Here is a 19,371-nt window from a genome sequence, read left to right on the forward strand (position 1 = left end):
TAGTTCAATATTTGTGTGCTTGATGCACACTGCCTGCTTACAATTAGTCAGGAAGGAACTGATCCACATATTGGACAGACCTTGAATACCATATCTTTCACGCTTTGATAGCAGAATTTTATGGTCCACCATGTCAAAAGCTTTTGACAAGTCAATAAATACTCCTATTGTTTCCTGTTGTTTGTCCATCAGGTTTAGGGTGGAACTGATGCACTCATAGACAGCAGTTGTTGTTGACCTCTTATTTCTGAATCCATGTTGGTCATTGCATAGGATGCTGTTTTTATTTATAAATTTCATAAGTTTGTCATCATAACTTTTTCCACTTTGCCATTTTATATTCACAAAGATGCAAAGCTGGTACTTTTTGCCGATGATACAAGTATAGTTATCACACCCGACAGACAAGAATAAACTGGTGAAATTGTAAACGATGTTTTTCAGAAAATCATTAAGTGGTTCTCTGCAAATGGGCTCTCATTAAACTTTGACAAAACACAGTATATACAGTTCCACACAGTAAATGGAATGACACCATTAATAAATATAGACTTTGATCAGAAATCGGTTGCTAAGGTAGAATATTCAAAATTTCTAGGTGTATGCTTTGATGAGGGGTTGAACTGGAAAAAACACACTTAGGATCTGCTGAAAAGTTTGAGTTCAGCTACTTATGCTATTCGGGTCATTGCAAATTTTGGCGATATACATCTGAGTAAATTAGCTTACCATGCCTATTTTCATTCTCTGCTTTCGTATGGCATCATATTCTTGGGTAACTCATCATTGAGTAAAAGAGTGTTCATTGCACAAAAACGTGTAATCAGAATAATTGCTGGAGCTCATCCAAGATCATCCTACAGACACTTATTTAAAGAGCTAGAAATCTTCACTGTAGCCTCACAATATATATATTCACCTATGAAATTTGTTATTAACAATCTGAACGAATTCAAAAGTAATAGCAGTGTACATGGCTACAACACTAGGAGAAAGGATGATCTTCACTTCTCAAGATTAAATCTGACTTTGGCTCAGAAGGGGGTAAATTATGCTGCCACAAAAGTCTTTGGTCACTTACCTAATAGCATCAAAAGCCTGACAGATAGCCATATAGCACTTAAAAGGAAATTAAAAGAATTTCTTAATCGCAACTCCTTCTACTCATTAGATGAAGTTTTGGATATAGTAAGTGGTTAATTTCCCAACCCCCACAATAAATAAATAAATATTGAGTGTCATGTAATATTTATATTTTGTCTAATGTAATATCCTGTGTAGACACCTTTTATTAACCTGACACGTTGCACATCATTACGAAGTGTCGTATTCATGATCTATGGAACGAGTACTAATCTAACCTAATCTCTCCAGTACTTTAGAGATGCAGTAGGGAATTGTGATGGGTCTGTAGTTATTTACATTGTCTTTATCCCCTTTTTTATATACAGGAATAACTTTTGATGTTTTCAACACATCGGGGAAAGTGCCTGCCTGAATTGAGCAGTCACATAAGTATGTGAGTACTTCAATTAGGTTTTATGCGCTCTTCTTTAACATTGTTGCAGGTATACCATCAATATCTGCCAGTTTGGAATTTTTTAGTCCTTTTATTGCTTTAGCTACTTCATCTTGTGAAACAGAACTGATGTACATTGATCCTCTACATGCACTTATTTTATATTCATTTGCCTGGGTGCTCTTAAAGTTTGATTGTAACATATTATCAGCAACACCTGTGAAAAAGTTTTTAAATGTGTTGGCTACTTCTAAGGAGTTTGTTACTTTTACATTTTTTTGTGATAGTGTTATATTTTTACAAGATTGTCTGTATTCTCCACATTCTTTTTTTATAAGACTCCACATAGCCTTTGATTTATTAGCTGAATTATAAATGATTTCATCATTATGCATTATTTTTGCTGCTTTTATTACTTTTCTTAATATTTTGGAGTATTTTTTATAGCATGCGCATACTTCAGGTGAAGAATTTGTTGAGTTACATATTTCATGAAGTAGTCTTTTCTTCTGGCATGAAACCCTTATTCCCTTTGTGATCCAGCTGTTTGTTCTAGAGTTCCCCCATATGGTTAATGTTTTCAGTGGGAATGCAAGTTCAAAGAAATGGGTTAATGTATCAATGAAAGTGTTGAATTTTTCATTTATATCGTTCATTTTGTACACTCCTGGCCATTTTTCTTTCTGTAATAAGTTGTTGAAGTAGTTTACATTATGCTGATTATAACTTCGATATGCTGTTCTTAAAGACATGTTGTTAATAAAACTGCCTTGTACTTTTATGCTTAATATTTGAGCAAGGTGGTCACTAAAACCTGCATTGAAAATTTTTAGTGAGGTGTTGTGTAAACTCTTCTTGACTAGAACTGGTAAAGAGCTGTTTGACAAGTTTCTGTTACTCGGGTAGCTGCTTTTACTTCAGCCTTTAAATTGTAAGATGTTACAAGGTTCAAAATGGTCTCCCTCTTTGCCCTATTCCTGAGGAAATCAATATTGAAGTCACCACAGATTATCAATTCACAATCCATTTTATTTACTTTATTTAGCAATGACTCCATATCGTTTAAGAAAAGTTCAAAATTCCCGGATGGTGATCGGTAAACTGTAGCAAAAACCAGGTTGAACTGAGTAATTTTTATAGCTGCAGTTTCGTAATCGTTTTTGACATTTGTCCTAGTTACGTCAGGTAGTGTAATAAAATCTACATTATCCTTTGTGTAAATTGCTACCCCACCCTGCTTGCTGTTTTTCCTGCAGTAGTAAGCAGCCAAAACAAATTTGTTTATTTTCGTTTTCTGGATTAATTCTGGGTTAAGCCAGTGCCCAGAAATGCATAACACTGAGATATCATTAAATTCATGTGTTAACAGTACGTTAATTTCATCGATCTTATTACGCAGGGATTGCACATTGTGGTGATAAATTTTTAGTTTCGGCGTATTCACGATTTGGTAATTGGGAATCATCTTTACAGCATCACATACCTCTAGTTTAAATTATGAACGTCAACAGTGTTGCATTTTTGTTCTTCTTTCTCGTTTATTTTGTTTTCCTTGCTGTTGTTGGAAGGATGTTCAGGAAGCTGATAGATTGTTCTATCCCTTACAAGTCTTTCTTTAATTATTTCACTAAAATGATCACAAACAAACCTTTTCCCTTCATAGTTCAAATGCATTCCATGCTTTGTGTGCAGATTTCGATGCAGCTTGCTTATATCCAGTATATCGCACTTAGGGTATTGAGAACACAGTTTCCTTATTTTAATGTTTGTTTTCCGAATTTCTTTGTTTACACGTGAACTATAAATCAGATCATGCCTATGAGGAAGTGTGGCAACTACTGTGTTTCTGCATCTGTTAGCTTGTAAAAAATTCTGCAGCTTTTTCTCGCAAACCTCTGCTTCATTTTTTGCCACATCGTTTGAACCCATTATACAGACAATAAAGTCACTTTCTTGCATTAATTTCGTCTGAGAGTTAATGTCTACAACATTTTTACATCCCGCTCCTTGTATCACTACACTAGTCACTGCTATGTCACGATTTTTCTCATGGAGCATGCTGGATAGATTTCTACCATGACTGTCTGTTAGTAATAGTACGTTACTCTTTTCCCCTGATGATCTGTGTTTGTTATTGACATTATTTGCAAAAACACTATTCATTTTCAGTTCACTGACTTTTTCAAGTTTACGATCATTTGGAGAGTCGTTATCACAGTCACCTGTTTGCAAAACATGATTTTTTTTCTGAAAATGTGACAGTTTTACCAGGCTTGTTGTTCTTTTTGTAGTTGGAACACTATTTTTGCACGACACTTTTACCCACTCGAACGATATATTACTTTTGTCTTGCATCACTTCACTTAGTGTTGGCTTTGATCGTAGATCCTGATTTTCTTTCTTGAGTGAGTCAATATCGCTTCTTAAGGAACTGACTATGAATTATAAGCTAGCAATTCATTCTTTTAGCGTTGTTATTTCAGTGTTACAATTCTTACAAACTCCCTTTTTAACAGCATAACTATAACTATTTCTCAACTTAGAATCACACACTTCTACACTCGCGGCCATCTTTCATAGTACGTAGCTCCTTCAGATCTACGTACGTGACGTGGGTCATGTCATCCATTAACAGCCCTTTTCAGTCTATCCCAGGCATGTTTGATAGGGTCCATGTTTGTAGAATGTGCTGACCACTATAGTCGAGTGATGTCGTTATCCTGAAGAAAGTCACTTACAAGATACAAGATGCGCACAATTGGGGTGCGAAATGTCATCCATGAAGATGAATGCCTTGCCAATATGCTGCCAATATGGTTGCACTATCAGTCGGAGGAACCTCCACATTGCTGCACTTGCTGGACAGTGTGACTAAGGTGTTCAGCCTGACCGGGTTGCCTCCAAACACATCTCCGATGATTGTCTGATTGAAGACATATGCGACACTCATCGGTGAAGAGAACGTAATGCCAATCCTGAGCGGTCCATTCGGCATATTGTTGGACCCATCTGTACTGCACTGCATGGTGTCATGGTTGCAAAGACGAACCTCACCATGGACATTGGCAGTGAAGTCGATTATCATGAAGCCTATTGTCCACAGTATGAGTCATAACACGATGTCCTGTGGCTGCACAAAAAGCATTATTCAACATGGTGGCATAGCTGTCAGGGTTCCTCCAAGCCATAATCCATAGGTAGCGGTCATCCACTGCAGTAGTAGCCCCTGGGTGGCCTGAGCGAGGCATGGCATCGACAGTTCCTGTCTCTCTGTATCTCCTCCATGTCTAAACAACATTGCTTTGGTTCACTCCGAGACACATGAACACTTCCCTTGTTGAGAGCACTTCCTCGCACAAAGTAACAATGCAGACATGATCGAACTGTGGTATTGACCTGTCTAGGCATGGTTGAACTACACACAACAAGAGTCATGTACCTCCTTCCTGGTTGAATGACTGGAACTGATCGGCTGTCAGACTCCCTCTGTCTAATAGGCGCTGCTCATGCATGGTTGTTTCCATCTTTTGGCGAGTTTAGTGACATCTCTGAACCATCAAAGGCACTGCCTCTGTGGTACAACATCCACAGTTAATGTCTGTCTTCAGGAGTTATGTGAACTGCGGTGATGCAAAACTTTTTTTGATGTGTGTACAAAGAAACATACAAAATAGTCTCAAAATTGAAAAGTTCTAAAGAAGTCACTTGCCATTGTGGTTGGGACTGGAAAAAGGCACAGCACAGTAGAAAAAGTGGATGCTGAGCAGGTCTCATCCTGTGTTTCACTAGCACAATGATATTCAGATGTAAGGTGCAGAATTAATAGTCTTTGGCAGAAGATGCAGCACAAAACACCATTTACATGCCTAGCTGTGTAGCAGGGGTAGAGATGGTGTGGTGTGCGGGTGTCTCTCAAAACTTGATTGTGTGGATCGCCATGTGGTATGTCAATAGCAGTGTGTGTGTAGAGCAGGATCTGATGTTGACACCATGAGGAGAAGAAAGAGATTGCTTGAGGCTAGGTTAGTGGGAGTCTCACTATAGACTGAGCTACTAGTAGACTGGACAGTGTGGCTAAGGTGTTCAGCCTGACCGGGTTGCCTCCAGACACATCTCCGATGATTGTCTGATTGAAGACATATGAGACACTCATCGGTGAAGAGAACGTAATGCCAATCCTCACCATTCACAACAGAACTCCCCAGGTTCCAACAATTACAGTAAGTGGAAGCAATGGAGATTCTGTCAATGAGATAAGATTCTTAGAGATTCACATCCATGACATATTCAAGTGGAAAAACTACATTGACATGAGTAGTTACAGGCTAAGTGAAGTTTATTTTATACTCCACTTGGTGAGGGATGAGTTACATGCTAGCACACTGACTTGTGTGTGTTGTGGTCTTTCACATTCAGTACTGTGCGATGGAATTGTTTTTGGGCTCACAGTACTCAATCAGTGAAACTATTTAAACTGAAAAAAAAAAAAAGCAATTGGAGAAATGCTGTACAAGCAGCACAGAGAAACATGTGAACCACTCTTTAAAAAATTAAACATACTGCCTCTCCCTTGACAGTATTTATTAGAACTGCTCTCTTTTATTAAACAAAATGTCTAGACTGCACAGGAATATGGGCAGTCGCTATCCTGACACAAGGTCAAGAAAATTCTTAAGACAAGTTCCCCATTTTACTGATACTGTCAAATGTGTGGGCCATTCTATTAAACTGTGTAGTGATAGTGTTAAATGTATGGGAATCAAATTGGATAACGATCTCCTAAGAGAAGTAGAAAGTATTCAAGAACTAACAAAATTAAAAAAAAATCTTAGAGTACTGGTAACAAAGCATTGCTTCTACAGCATACAAGACATTCTTGAATGTGATCTATCATAAACTAAATTATGCATTTTAATCACCTTTCAATACTAAACTATTTTACTGAAACAACCCATTGTCCATTAATGAACTCTTGCTGTTTGATTATGATCAACATAATTATTTGAACTTATTGTTATTCTTATATTATTATAAATACATATATATATTTGACTTAAATGTGATGTTAACTATAAGAAACAGTTTTATGCATCTATATGGTCTCATTTCATCAGTTTGAATTGTCCCATACCATGTTCAGTGTGATGTTCACTATAGGCAAAAATGTTACCTGCAAATATGTTCTCATATCATCTGTTTGCGTTGTCCCATATCACATTGTACACTTCTGTACATTGAACAATTGCATGTATCAATAAAGATAGAATACAATACAGTAATGAAATGATTTCCAATAAGAAGCCTGGTAAACACTGCTTCATTGGTTCATGGGTGTTGCGTTGGATAATGTTGTGGAAGCTGCACAATATATAAACAAGAAGCTGCTCACCATCTTCAGATGCTTACTGATTTGCTGTTGCAGTGGCTTGCCAATATAAGCACTGGCTTGTAAGATAAGTACAGGCACCAAGAGGTGGGGCTATAACATCATCCAGTGTTCAATGCTGGAGAAACGGGCCATGGTCTTCACATGTGCAATGTGGGGAAAAGTGTGGCCACAAATCATGATCCAGTGCATACATGGGCAGAGTGTTGGTGCCCAGTTTAAGTGTATGGACTCTGATTGACTGTCTGTGTGGACTCCAATTCGCTCAGCTGTAGCCGACAATGCCTTAGTACCACCAATGCTCGTTCCTATGTATTGCTGAGCTTAAATCCCTGATCTCTATTAGTCATGTCATTACTTATACATATTTCGTCTGCTTCTTTAATGACAGAGTCCCAGTACATGGAAGTGGATGAAAGGATCTTTTGCTCTCCATAGTTCATGCCCCATGTCAAGACAGTAGGCTTTTTTTGGCTGAGCCAATCTGGTGTGATGTCTATGTTCAGTGTATCTATCCTTAACAGTGAGACACGTCTGGCCAATTTATGATTTCCCACACTGGCAAGGGATTTTATATATCCCTGGTCTCCTTCCACCTAGGTTATCTTTAACACTACACAGCACCATTTACACTCATGCTGGAGGGAGGAAGATGCATTTTATTTGATGTTTCTTGAAAAATCTGCTGATCTTAAAAGACACACCACCAACACTAGAAAAACCATGCTTGTGGAATTCTCCATTTCTTCTGCCTGTTCTTGATGTTTATTGCTTGCAGATTGAAATGCATTATGAATCCATTTCTCATAGTACTTATTTTGTACCAACACAGAATGAAGAGGGATAATTTCTGCTGATAAGCTCCCTGCATCTGAGATAACTCTTGCCCTATGAACGGGAGAATCTAATATGCCACTGTGTTGAGATGGGTGATGGCAGCTCGTAGCTCACAGATATAGGTCAGTGTGAATTGGTTTAGAAAACACACTGTGACTCAAGTTGGGGGAGCACATATTACATCAATTCAAACATGTGCTTACTTCAGCTTACTTTTTATTTAATGAACAATATTTTGAGCAAACTTCATTTTCTGAGAAATAAGCACCCTAACTTTTGGCTGAAAGAAATTCTTTAGTGCTGAAGCAAAACAATTCTGATTATGACTTTCGAAACTAAAATAACGAGAGCACCTCATCAGTTTTACCAAATACCATATATGTTTTGTATATTGTCCTTGCTTCCATCCTCTTATAGGTCCATCATTTATTATATTCCATTACTTAGTTTCCATTAATCCAATGTAAAATAACATGACAGAAGAAACTCTGCTCAAACATATTACTGTGCTGAAGATCATACAAAAGTTGCAAGCAGTTGCTAATCAGCTTACAAGCTACTGACAGAATAGCAGAAGAGGTCAAGTGACTCAGGAAAAAGAAAGGATGAGATCACCCGGCTCATGGAAACATTATCACCACATAATGAATTCAGCAGAGAGCATTGTTCCTCCTACTTGTTGGTAGTTTCACAATTAAGGGGACCCCCTGCCCTTCTGTTTAGTTTTGTACTAATGATTGCAGACTACAAGCTGTCTTTCAGAACTATTTTTTGCAAATTACACTGAGAAACAGAAGAAATTCTTTCAACATTTGACCCCCAGCATGCACAAATGCATTCTCCATCACATTTATATTGAAATTTATTTGTTTGACATTTGCATTCAGACGTGTTCTCATTGCATCCGCTTTGGAAATTAATTCCTGAGTCATACTACTACAAACTCCTTCCTGTATACCTTAATCACAAATTGCCCTTTGCACACAAGCAATGAAATTTACTTTTTGAACCTTGGGACTGAAAACTACTCATTACAATTTTATGCAGTAAGTAACTTTTTGCCGTTTCTCAGCAAATGTTACACTTTGCAGACTGTTCACTTCTTTATTTGTCTTGAATGCTCATTATATATCAGTCACAGATAACTTGAAAACAGGTTTATTTAATTTGATGAATTCTCTCCTTGACACTTCAACACAATACTTTCAGGGACATTACTAACTGCATTTCACTTACCTTATTACTAATTATCAAAGCTTTACATTCTTTGTTAACAATATCTCAAAATTTTCCAACATTTTCATTTTCTATCAGTACACATTCTGTTTTAACATCATCTGCTGTGACTCGCCGACCTTTCAAAGTGCCGCCGCGCAGTTACGCGAGTCCTCTACATGCAGCGCTGTCTGCCAGCCATGCAGCAGCATCACCACCTAACCGGCCAGCTAGCCAGCAGCTGCTAGACCCGGACCCACTTACGATTTGACTGTTAAAGTGTACACATGTCTTACTCTGTTAACTTGATTGTGACTTTCATGTATTGCGTCATCCTTGAAATATATTTGTCCAACTTGAAGTTATAACAATTGGTGACAAGGTAGGTGAATTTTTCTTTTTCATCGTTGACCCACATGTTTCCATGGGTACTTTAGAGCAACTATTGCAAGGTCTCATAGAACAGCAAACGCTTCTCACAAATGCGATTCTTGATTTCATCGCGGCATCAAATAAGGGGCGTCTCTCGTCATTGTCTCTACCTCCTTTTCCTCCTTACGACGAGATGGCAGAAGACTGGTCTGATTACGAAAAACGTCTTTGACAGCACATCTTGGCACTTCACCTCAAATATATCGGCTGTTGTCGCAATTGGCTCCTTTGAAAGATCCTGCGTCTTTGTCCTTTGCTGAAATGTGCCCACTTCTGTCCATCTATTTTCAAAACCAAACACATAAACTAGCCTCCTGTGTTGCCTTTTATCGTTGTCAGAAACAACTGAATCAATCCTATCGTGCTTGGGCTGCTGAACTTCATGGCCTCAGTGGAAAGTGTCAATTTGTTACTGAAGTTCACAAAGAATCCTACGCCGATTCCATGGTATGGGATGCTATTATCTAATTGGCGCCCGACAAAGAAGTTAGGCAACGTGCCCTTCAGTTGGCAAATCTGACTCTAGATGAAGTCCTATCCATCGCTCAGTCTTTTGAAATTTCTCTTGCCGCTGGAGCGCAAATAGAGGCATGGGGCGATGTCGGGGAAATACAACCTCTATGTGATGTTGACGCCTCAGCCTAACCGTGAACAAACCTCTAAGAAATGCAGCAAAACCAATGGCAACTTCCTTCATGTCCGCGGTGTTTTACGAAACATTCACGAAAAGATTGTCCACAACGTTGGACCATGTACCACAAATGCAAAAAAAAAAGGGTCATGTGTCATCTGTTTGCAAATCCGACCGCATACATGATGTTCATGAACAATACGCTCATTCTGATTCTGTGTTGTCTGTCAATTGTACTTCTTCCCTTTCAGGGAAGTTATTCCTCACTGTCCAAATACTTGGTCGAGATGTTCGCATGTAGGTGGATACTGGTTCTGCTGCCACTATAATCAATTCTCAGATGTATCTTCAGCTGGGTTCTCCAATCCTGTCACCTGTCACTAGGCAATTACGGACTTACAATACACAGAAGATTTCTCTCTTGGGACAATTTGATGCTGAGGTGTCTTACAAATCTGTCATTCGCACTGTTCCCATACTTGTGGTCGACCATAGTAACATGGAGAATCTTTTTGGTTTCAATGCCTTTCACGTTTTTGGGTTCTCCATAGATGACTCTGTAAATATCGTCTCTGATGCTATTCCTTATGCTCAATTGGATTCCTTGTCGATGACATTTTTGTCCCTTTTTTCTCCTGGGTTAGGCCGTGCAAATGACTTTGAAGCTCATATCATGCTCAAACCCACTGCTCGGCATGAGTTTTTTCAGGCTCGGCCCATTCCTGTGGCCCTTAGTGATCAAGTCAAATGGGAGCTGGATCATCTCACTGCTTCAGGGGTCTTGCTTCCTGTCACTTCCAGTGAGTGGTCCTCTCCTGTCGTTGTCGTTGCTAAGCCAAACGGTGATGTTCGTCTCTGTGGCGATTTCAAGGCCATTGTAAATGCTCAATGCCTTATCGACACTTACCCTATGCCTCGACCTGAAGGCCAGTATTTTTCTAAGCTAGACCGGTGAGAAGTTTATCATCAACTTCCTCTCAATGCTGCTTCACAGCAGTTTCTGGTCCTTAACACACCTATTGGCCTCTGTCAATTCCAACGATTGCCATTTGGTGTTGCCAGCGCCCCTGCTCTCTTTCAGCGATTCTTGGAACAATTATTGCTCACTGTTCCTGGGTGTATAAATTACCAGGACGACATTGTTGTCACTGGCTCCACCACTGACGAACATCTTCAATATCTCCACACACTTTTACATGTCTTACAGACTGCCGGTCTGAAGTGTAATCTTCAGAAATCAAAATTTTTTCAGGCGTCTATCACATACTTGGGGTCTCAACTCTCTCGGGATGGTATTCGTTCGCTTCAGCAAACTGTTGCTGTGATCGATGCCCTTCCTTCCCCTACATCTGTTAAGGAACTGCAGGCTGTCTTGGGGAAAATAGCATACTATCACAAGTTTTTACCGTCTGCTGCTTGGGTGGCTCAGCCGTTGCATTGCCTGTTGCATAAAAACGTGCCTTTTCAGTGGTACGCGTCATGCGATGCGGCTTTCCAAAAATTGAAGACTATGCTGAAACAGGCCCCATGCCTGGCTACTTATCGACCTGAGCAACATCTTGTTCTTGCCACGGACGCCTCTCAATATGGGGTTGGTGCAGTCCTTGTGCACCGTTTTTCTGACGGTTCTGAACAACCCATTGCTTATGCCTCCAAAACGCTCACAGTTGCCCAAAAAAAGAATTCTCAAATTGAAAAAGAAGCTTTGGCCATTATTAATGCTCTTCATAAGTTTGGTGTTTTTCTTTATGGATCCAAATTTCATCTTGTTACGGATCGCAAACCACTTGTTTCCTTGTTTCATCCATCAACATCACTTCCCAACAAGGCTGCACACCACCTCCAGCGTTGGGCTCTTTACTTGTCTTGTTTCAATTATGAGATTCATTTCTGGCTGACGGCTCAACATGCGAATGCTGATGCACTGTCTCGCCTTCCCATGGGTCCTGATCTGGCATTTGATAGAGACCAACTTTTGTGTTTCCACCTGGATGTTGCCGAGCAGCGGGTTGTGGATGGGTTCCCCATCACTGGGGGCCGGCTGGCAGCTGCTACGGGTTCTGACCCTACCCTCCCCCGGGTTTTACGCTGTATTCAGTAGGGTTGGCCAGATCATTAGTCCGCTAAGACTTCTGATCTGTTGCGGAACTACTACACTTTGCGTTACCGCCTCACGGCTAGGGATGGTGTTATCCTCCTTTCCACCGAAAATGCTTCGCCGCGTGTTGTGGTCTTGCGCCTCCTTCACCAATGGCACTGGGGTGTCTCTCGCACGAAATCTCTGGTGCGCTATCATGTGTACTGGCCCGGCATCAACTCTGAAATCGCACACGTGGTTGCTGCCCGAGGCCCTTGTGCATCACAGGCTGCCAACCCAAAGTCATCTTTGTCACCGTGGTTTTCGCCTGAGATGCCCTGGGAGTGTATTCATGTTGACTTTGTGGGACCTGTTTTAGGTACTTATTGGCTTCTCATTATTGACGCCTACTCTAACTTTACTTTCATTGTCCGTAGTACGTTGCCTACCACCGCGGCAACCACCAATGCTCTAGCTCGCATTTTCTCTTTGGAAGGCCTTCCCTCTACTCTTGTTACTGATAATGGTCCGCAATTTTCCTCTTCAGATTTTGCGGATTTTTGTGCCCCTCACGGCGTCGTGCATGTCACGGCCCCTCCATCCACAGTCAAACGGTGAGGCTGAACAACTGGTCCGCACATTTAAGGCTCAGATGAGGAAACTCCTGACTTCTTCTGCTGCTGATGATGTGCTTCTCCAATTTATGGCTTCTTACCATTTCATCCCCATGGGCAACCACAGCCCGGCTGAGCTCTTACATGGCCAACAGCCCCGCATGCTACTTCATCTTCTGTGGCCTTCCATCTCATGGCTGCGGGTGCCTTCACTTGGCCGGTTCACCACCGGTGACCTTGTATGGGTACGGGGATATGGCAGGGGGCCAAAATGGAGTCCTGGCCTCATCTTACAACATCGTGGCCAATGCCTGTATGAAATCCAGATGGACACGGGTGTTGCAGTGCGTCATTCGGACCAGCTTCAGCCTCGTGTGCCGGCAACGCCTGTTCCGGATGCCCCTACACCACCTTTGGCTCTATCTGATGCTCGGGATACTGGAATCTCTCATTACTCACAATGCAGTCCTCTAACCATCATATCGGTGCCAGCACGAGAACTGACACCACCAGGAGATGTGCCCATGCAGGAACCGGATGATCGTCACCTGTCAGAGCAACTCTACTCTTCTCCTTCTCCTATGGACGCAGACATATTGCCCATGTCTCCTGTTATAACAACTGGACTTGCCGCAATGGCAGATTGGTGCACGGGGTACCAGCAGATTCGACCCCCACATCTCCTGTCATCTCAACCTGTTATCATTGGGGACACTTCCATCCTTATGGGAAGCCTCCTCCTCGAGACTTTATGGCCAGTCAAACAACACCTATGGATGTTAGCAATCTACAGGCCACCTCCATCGAGACCTGTGCAAAAAATTCAAAGGGGGGAAAAGTGTTGTGACTCGCTGATCTTTCAAAGTGCCGCCGCGCAGTTACGCGCGTCCTCTACATGCGGCGCTGTCTGCCAGCCATGCAGAAGCAGTGCCACCTAAGCGGCGAGCGGCTGCTAGATTTGGACTCAGTTATGATTTGACTGTTGAAGTGTACACAGGTCTTACTCTGTTTACTGGATCTGTGACTTTCATGTATTGTGTCGTCCTTGAAATATATTTGTTCAACTTGGAGTTATAACGTCGTCGTATGTACCATTATTTACAGAAACGTTCTCTTTACCTAGTCCCACCTTCTCAACATGATCAGCATTTATCAAATGTACTGTTTGACAATTTTCCTGATTGGTAACTGCTTCATTGGTTCACAGATGTTGCGTCAGATAACTTTGTGGAAGCTGCACAATATTTCAACAAAACAGCTGCTTATCATCTTTAGGTGTTTACTGGTGTCTTGCTGCAGTGGATCACCAGTATATGCACTGCCTCACTAGAAAAGTGTAGGCTGCAAGGGGTGTGGCTGTAGATGAATCGTAGACCACGGTGACATCCAGTGACCCCTGCCAGAAAAATCGACCATGGTCTTCACTTGCACAATGTAGTAAAAGCACAGCCACAAATCATGACTCATCACATGCACAGGCAGAGTGTTGACACCCAGCCTAAGTGTACAAACACTGACTGCCCATCTGTGTTGACTCAGATTTGTTCATGCGTGATGTGTGACTGGTGATGCCTTAGTATTGCTAGTGCCGGTTTCCATGCCTTGCTGAGCTGAAACCCTTGTATCTCTATTAACCAGGTCATTATTTTTTTCGACTGCTTCTTTAATGATGGCATTCCAGTATGTGGAGGTGGACAAAGGATCTTTGTCTCTCCATAGTTCTTGCTATGTACCATGTCAAGACAGTGTTCAGCAACAGCATACTTTTCTGGGTGACTCAGTCTGGTGTGATGGCTATGTCAGCATATCTATCCTTAACAGTGTGACAATGTCTGGCCAATGTATGATTTCCCATACTGCCATGGGATTTTATGTATATCCCTAGCCTCCAAAGATGTAAGTTGTCTTTAACAGAACCCAGCATCATTTTCACTCACACTAGAAGGCCGAAGACACATTTTATTTTATGCTTCTTGAATAGCTCGCCAATCTTAAAAGGCATGCCCCAAACGTAGGGTAGAAAACCATCTTTAGGGAGTTCTCTTCTTCTGGCTGTTCTTGAGGTTTAGTGCATGCAGATTGAAATGCATTGTGAGTCAGTTTATCAGAGTACTTGTTTTGTACAAACACACATGGAAAATCTTAAACTCTGCTGGTAAGCTCCCTGCATCTGAGATAACTCTCACCCTATGAATGAGAGTTTATAGTATGCCACTGCATTGAGGCAGATGATGGCAGTTCATAGCCCATATATATATAGGTCAGTGTGAGTTGGTTTACAAAACAAACTGTAACCCAAGGAAGCATCTTCTTTTCTGTGGATCAAAAATCTAAAAATGGGAGGTTTCCATTTTTCTCCACTTCCATGGTGAAGCAAGTGCTTGGAGAAGAGAAGTTAAGATGTTCTAGAAATTCAGGAAGCATTGCTGTGCCATTTGGCCACATCACAAAGGTGTCATCCACATATGTCCAGCAACATTTAAGTTTCAACACCACTGACTGAAGTGCTTTTACCTCAGTCTTCCATTAAAAGATTTGCTACTATGGTAGACAAAGGGCTACCCGTAGCAACACTGTCAGTTTGCTCAAAATATAGTTCATTAAATAAAAAGTAAGCTGAAGTAAGCACATGTTTGAATTGATGTAATATGTGCTCCCCCAACTTGAGTCACAGTGTGTTTTCTAAACCAATTCACACTGACCTATATCTGTGAGCTACGAGCTGCCATCACCCATCTCAACACAGTGGCATATTAGATTCTCCCGTTCATAGGGCAAGAGTTATCTCAGATGCAGGGAGCTTATCAGCAGAAATTATCCCTCTTCATTCTGTGTTGGTACAAAATGAGTACTATGAGAAATGGATTCATAATGCATTTCAATCTGCAAGCAATAAACATCAAGAACAGGCAGAAGAAATGGAGAATTCCACAAGCATGGTTTTTCTAGTGTTGGTGGTGTGTCTTTTAAGATCAGCAGATTTTTCAAGAAACATCAAATAAAATGCATCTTCCTCCCTCCAGCATGAGTGTAAATGGTGCTGTGTAGTGTTAAAGATAACCTAGGTGGAAGGAGACCAGGGATATATAAAATCCCTTGCCAGTGTGGGAAATCATAAATTGGCCAGACGTGTCTCACTGTTAAGGATAGATACACTGAACATAGACATCACACCAGATTGGCTCAGCCAAAAAAAGCCTACTGTCTTGACATGGGGCATGAACTATGGAGAGCAAAAGATCCTTTCATCCACTTCCATGTACTGGGACTCTGTCATTCGAGACCAGGGATTTAAGCTCAGCAATGCATAAGAACGAGCATTGGTGGTACTAAGGCATTGTCGGCTACAGCTGAGCGAATTGGAGTCCACACAGACAGTCAATCAGAGTCCATACACTTAAACTGGGCACCAACACTCTGCCCATGTATGCACTGGATCACGATTTGTGGCCACACTTTTCCCCACATTGCACATGTGAAGACCATGGCCCGTTTCTCCAGCATTAAACACTGGATGATGTTATAGCCCCACCTCTTGGTGCCTGTACTTATCTTACAAGCCAGTGCTTATATTGGCAAGCCACTGCAACAGCAAATCAGTAAGCATCTGAAGATGGTGAGCAGCTTTCTTGTTTATATATTATGCAGCTTCCACAACATTATCCAATGCAACACCCATGAACCAATGAAGCAGTGTTTACCAGGCTTCTTATTGGAAATCATTTCATTACTGTATTGTATTCTATCTTTATTGATACATGCAATTGTTCAATGTACAGAAGTGTACAATGTGATATGGGACAATGCAAACAGATGATATGAGAACATATTTGCAGGTAACATTTTTGCCTATAGTGAACATCACACTGAACATGGTATGGGACAAAACAAACTGATGAAATGAGACCATATAGATGCATAAAACTGTTTCTTATAGTTAACATCACACTTAAGTCATATTACATATGTATTTATAATAGTATAAGAATAACAATAAGTTCAAATAATTATGTTGATCATAATCAAACAGCAAAAGTTCATTAATGGACAATGGGTTGTTTCAGTAAAACAGTTTAGTATTGACAGGTGATTAAAATGCATAATTTATTTTATGATGGATCACAAAGTTTCCACAAGGAAACATTGTCTCAAAATATGATAGAAAACCTAAAGAGATTCTGGTCATATGTAAAGTACACCAGTGACAAAAAGTAGTCAATATTGTCACTGCACGATAGCGATGGAAATGCTACCTATGATGATGCCATTAAAGCAGAATTACTAAATACATTTTTACATAATTCCTTCACAAAAGAAGACTAAGTTAATATTCCAGAAGTTGAAACCAGAACAGGTGTTAGCATGAGAATGATACAAGTAGATATCTTAAGTGTTGCAAAACAGCTCAAATCGCTTAAGAAAGGCAAGTCTTCTGGTCCAGATGGTATATCAGTCAGGTTCCTTTCAGAGTATGCAGACACAACAGTGCCTTTCTTGGAAATGATATGCTACTGCTCACTTGACAAAAGGTCTGTTCCTAAAGACTGGAAAGTAGCACAGTTCACACCAACATTCAAGAAAGGAAACAGGAGTAACCCATTGAATTACAGACCCATTTCACTGACCTCAATTTGCAGTAGGATTTTGGAGCATATACTGTACTCAGACATTATGAATCACCTTGAAGAAAATGACTTATTGATACATAACCATCACAGATTCAGAAAATAATGTTCTTGTGCATCGCAGCTAGCTCTTTATTCCCATGAAGTAAGAGTGCTGTCGACAAGGGATCTCAGATCGATTCCATATTCCTACATTTCCAGAAGGCTTTTGATACTGTTTCTCACAAGCGACTATTAATCAAATTGTAAGCATATGCAGTATCATCTCAGTTGTGTGACTGGATTTGATTTCCTCCTAGAGAGGTCAGAGTTCATAGTGACAGATGGTAAGTCATGGAGTAGAACAGAAGTGATATCTGATGTTCTGCAAGATAGTGTCATAGACCCTCTGCTGTTCCTGATTTACATAAATGATCTAGGTGCTAATCTGAGCAGCCCCCTTAGATTGTTTGCAGATGTAATTTACCATCTAGTAAAATCATCAGATGATCAATTCTGATTACAAAATGGTCTAGAGAGAATTTCTGTATGGTGCGAAAAGTGGAAATTGGCACTAAACAAAGAGAAGTGAGAGGTCCTCCACATGGGTCCTAAAAGAAATCTAATAAATTTTGGGTATACGATAAATCACACAAATCTAAGGGCTGTCAATTTGACTAAATACCTAGGAATTACAATTATGAGCAACTTAAATTGGAAAGACCACATAGATAATATTGTGGGGAAGGCAAAACAAAGACTGCGCCTTGTTGGCAGAACACTTAGAAGATGTGACAAATCCACTAAAGAGACAGCCTACATTACACTTGTCCATCCTCTGCTGGAATATTGCTGCACAGTGTGGGATCCTTACCAGGTAGGATTGATGGAGGACACTGAAAAATTGCAAAGAAAGAAAACTCGTTTCATGTTATTGCGCAGTAGGGGTGAGAGTGTCACTGATATGTGTGAGCTGGGATGGCAGTCACTGAAACAAAGGCGGTTTTCTTTGCGGCAAGATCTATTTATGAAATTTCAATCACCAACTTTCTCTTCCGAATGCGAAAATATTTTGTTGACACCCACCTATGTAGGGATAAATGATCATCATAATAAAATAAGAGAAATCAGGGCTTGAACAGAAAGATTTAGGTGTTCCTTTTTCCCATGCACCATTCAAGAGTGGAATGGTAGAGAAGTAGTACAAAAATGGTTTGATGAGCCCTCTGCCAGGCACTTAAGTGTGACCTGCAGAGTAACCATGTGGATGTAGATCTGCATGTAGATCATTGACATGTATCCCCTGCTGCACACTGATAAACTTTTTACTAAGCCCACTGGCTGGTCAGTATTTTTCCACGATTGACTTCTCCAATGCATATTTTCAGCTTCCGATTCATACTGACTCTGAACAGTTCTTGGTCATTAATGTGCCTTTTGGCTTGTATCAATACTTGCTTGGCCTGCACGCCAGAAATTTTTCAACAGCTTCTCAAACAACTCACAAGGTCTGTGGCTGACTGTGCCAACAATCTTGATGATTTTGTGGTCTCTGGCTCCTCCACTGCTGAGCATGTCAACAACTTATGTACACTCTTTTTGGTGTTACAGGCTGCTGGGTTAAAATGGAAGTTGGAAAAGTGCTGCTTCTTTCAACATTCTATCATTTATCTTGGATTAGAGGTCTGTAGTGCTGGTATCAAACCCATTTGTCAGAAAGCCTCTGCCATTGTGGCTCTTCTATGTCCTACATCAGTTAAGGAGCTCCAGGTTTTCTAGGTAAGATTGCTTATTACCATCGGTTTTTGCAATGATCGCAGGAATGTGAAATGGCATTTCCCAAACTGAAGTCTGTGTTGCAATCTGCACCTTGCCTCATAACCTACCAACTGGGTCAATAGTTAGTGTTAACAACACGTGTGTCTCAGCATGAGCTTGAGGTGGGTTTAGCTCACAAATATTCTGATGGCTCTGAGCAGCCTATTGCATATACATTGAAGAAGCTTAATTTGGCTCAGAACAGATATTCACAAATTTATACCTTACAGATGTTTCA

This window comes from Schistocerca americana, chromosome X, assembly GCF_021461395.2.
Source record: "Schistocerca americana isolate TAMUIC-IGC-003095 chromosome X, iqSchAmer2.1, whole genome shotgun sequence".
NCBI lineage: Eukaryota > Metazoa > Arthropoda > Insecta > Orthoptera > Acrididae > Schistocerca > Schistocerca americana.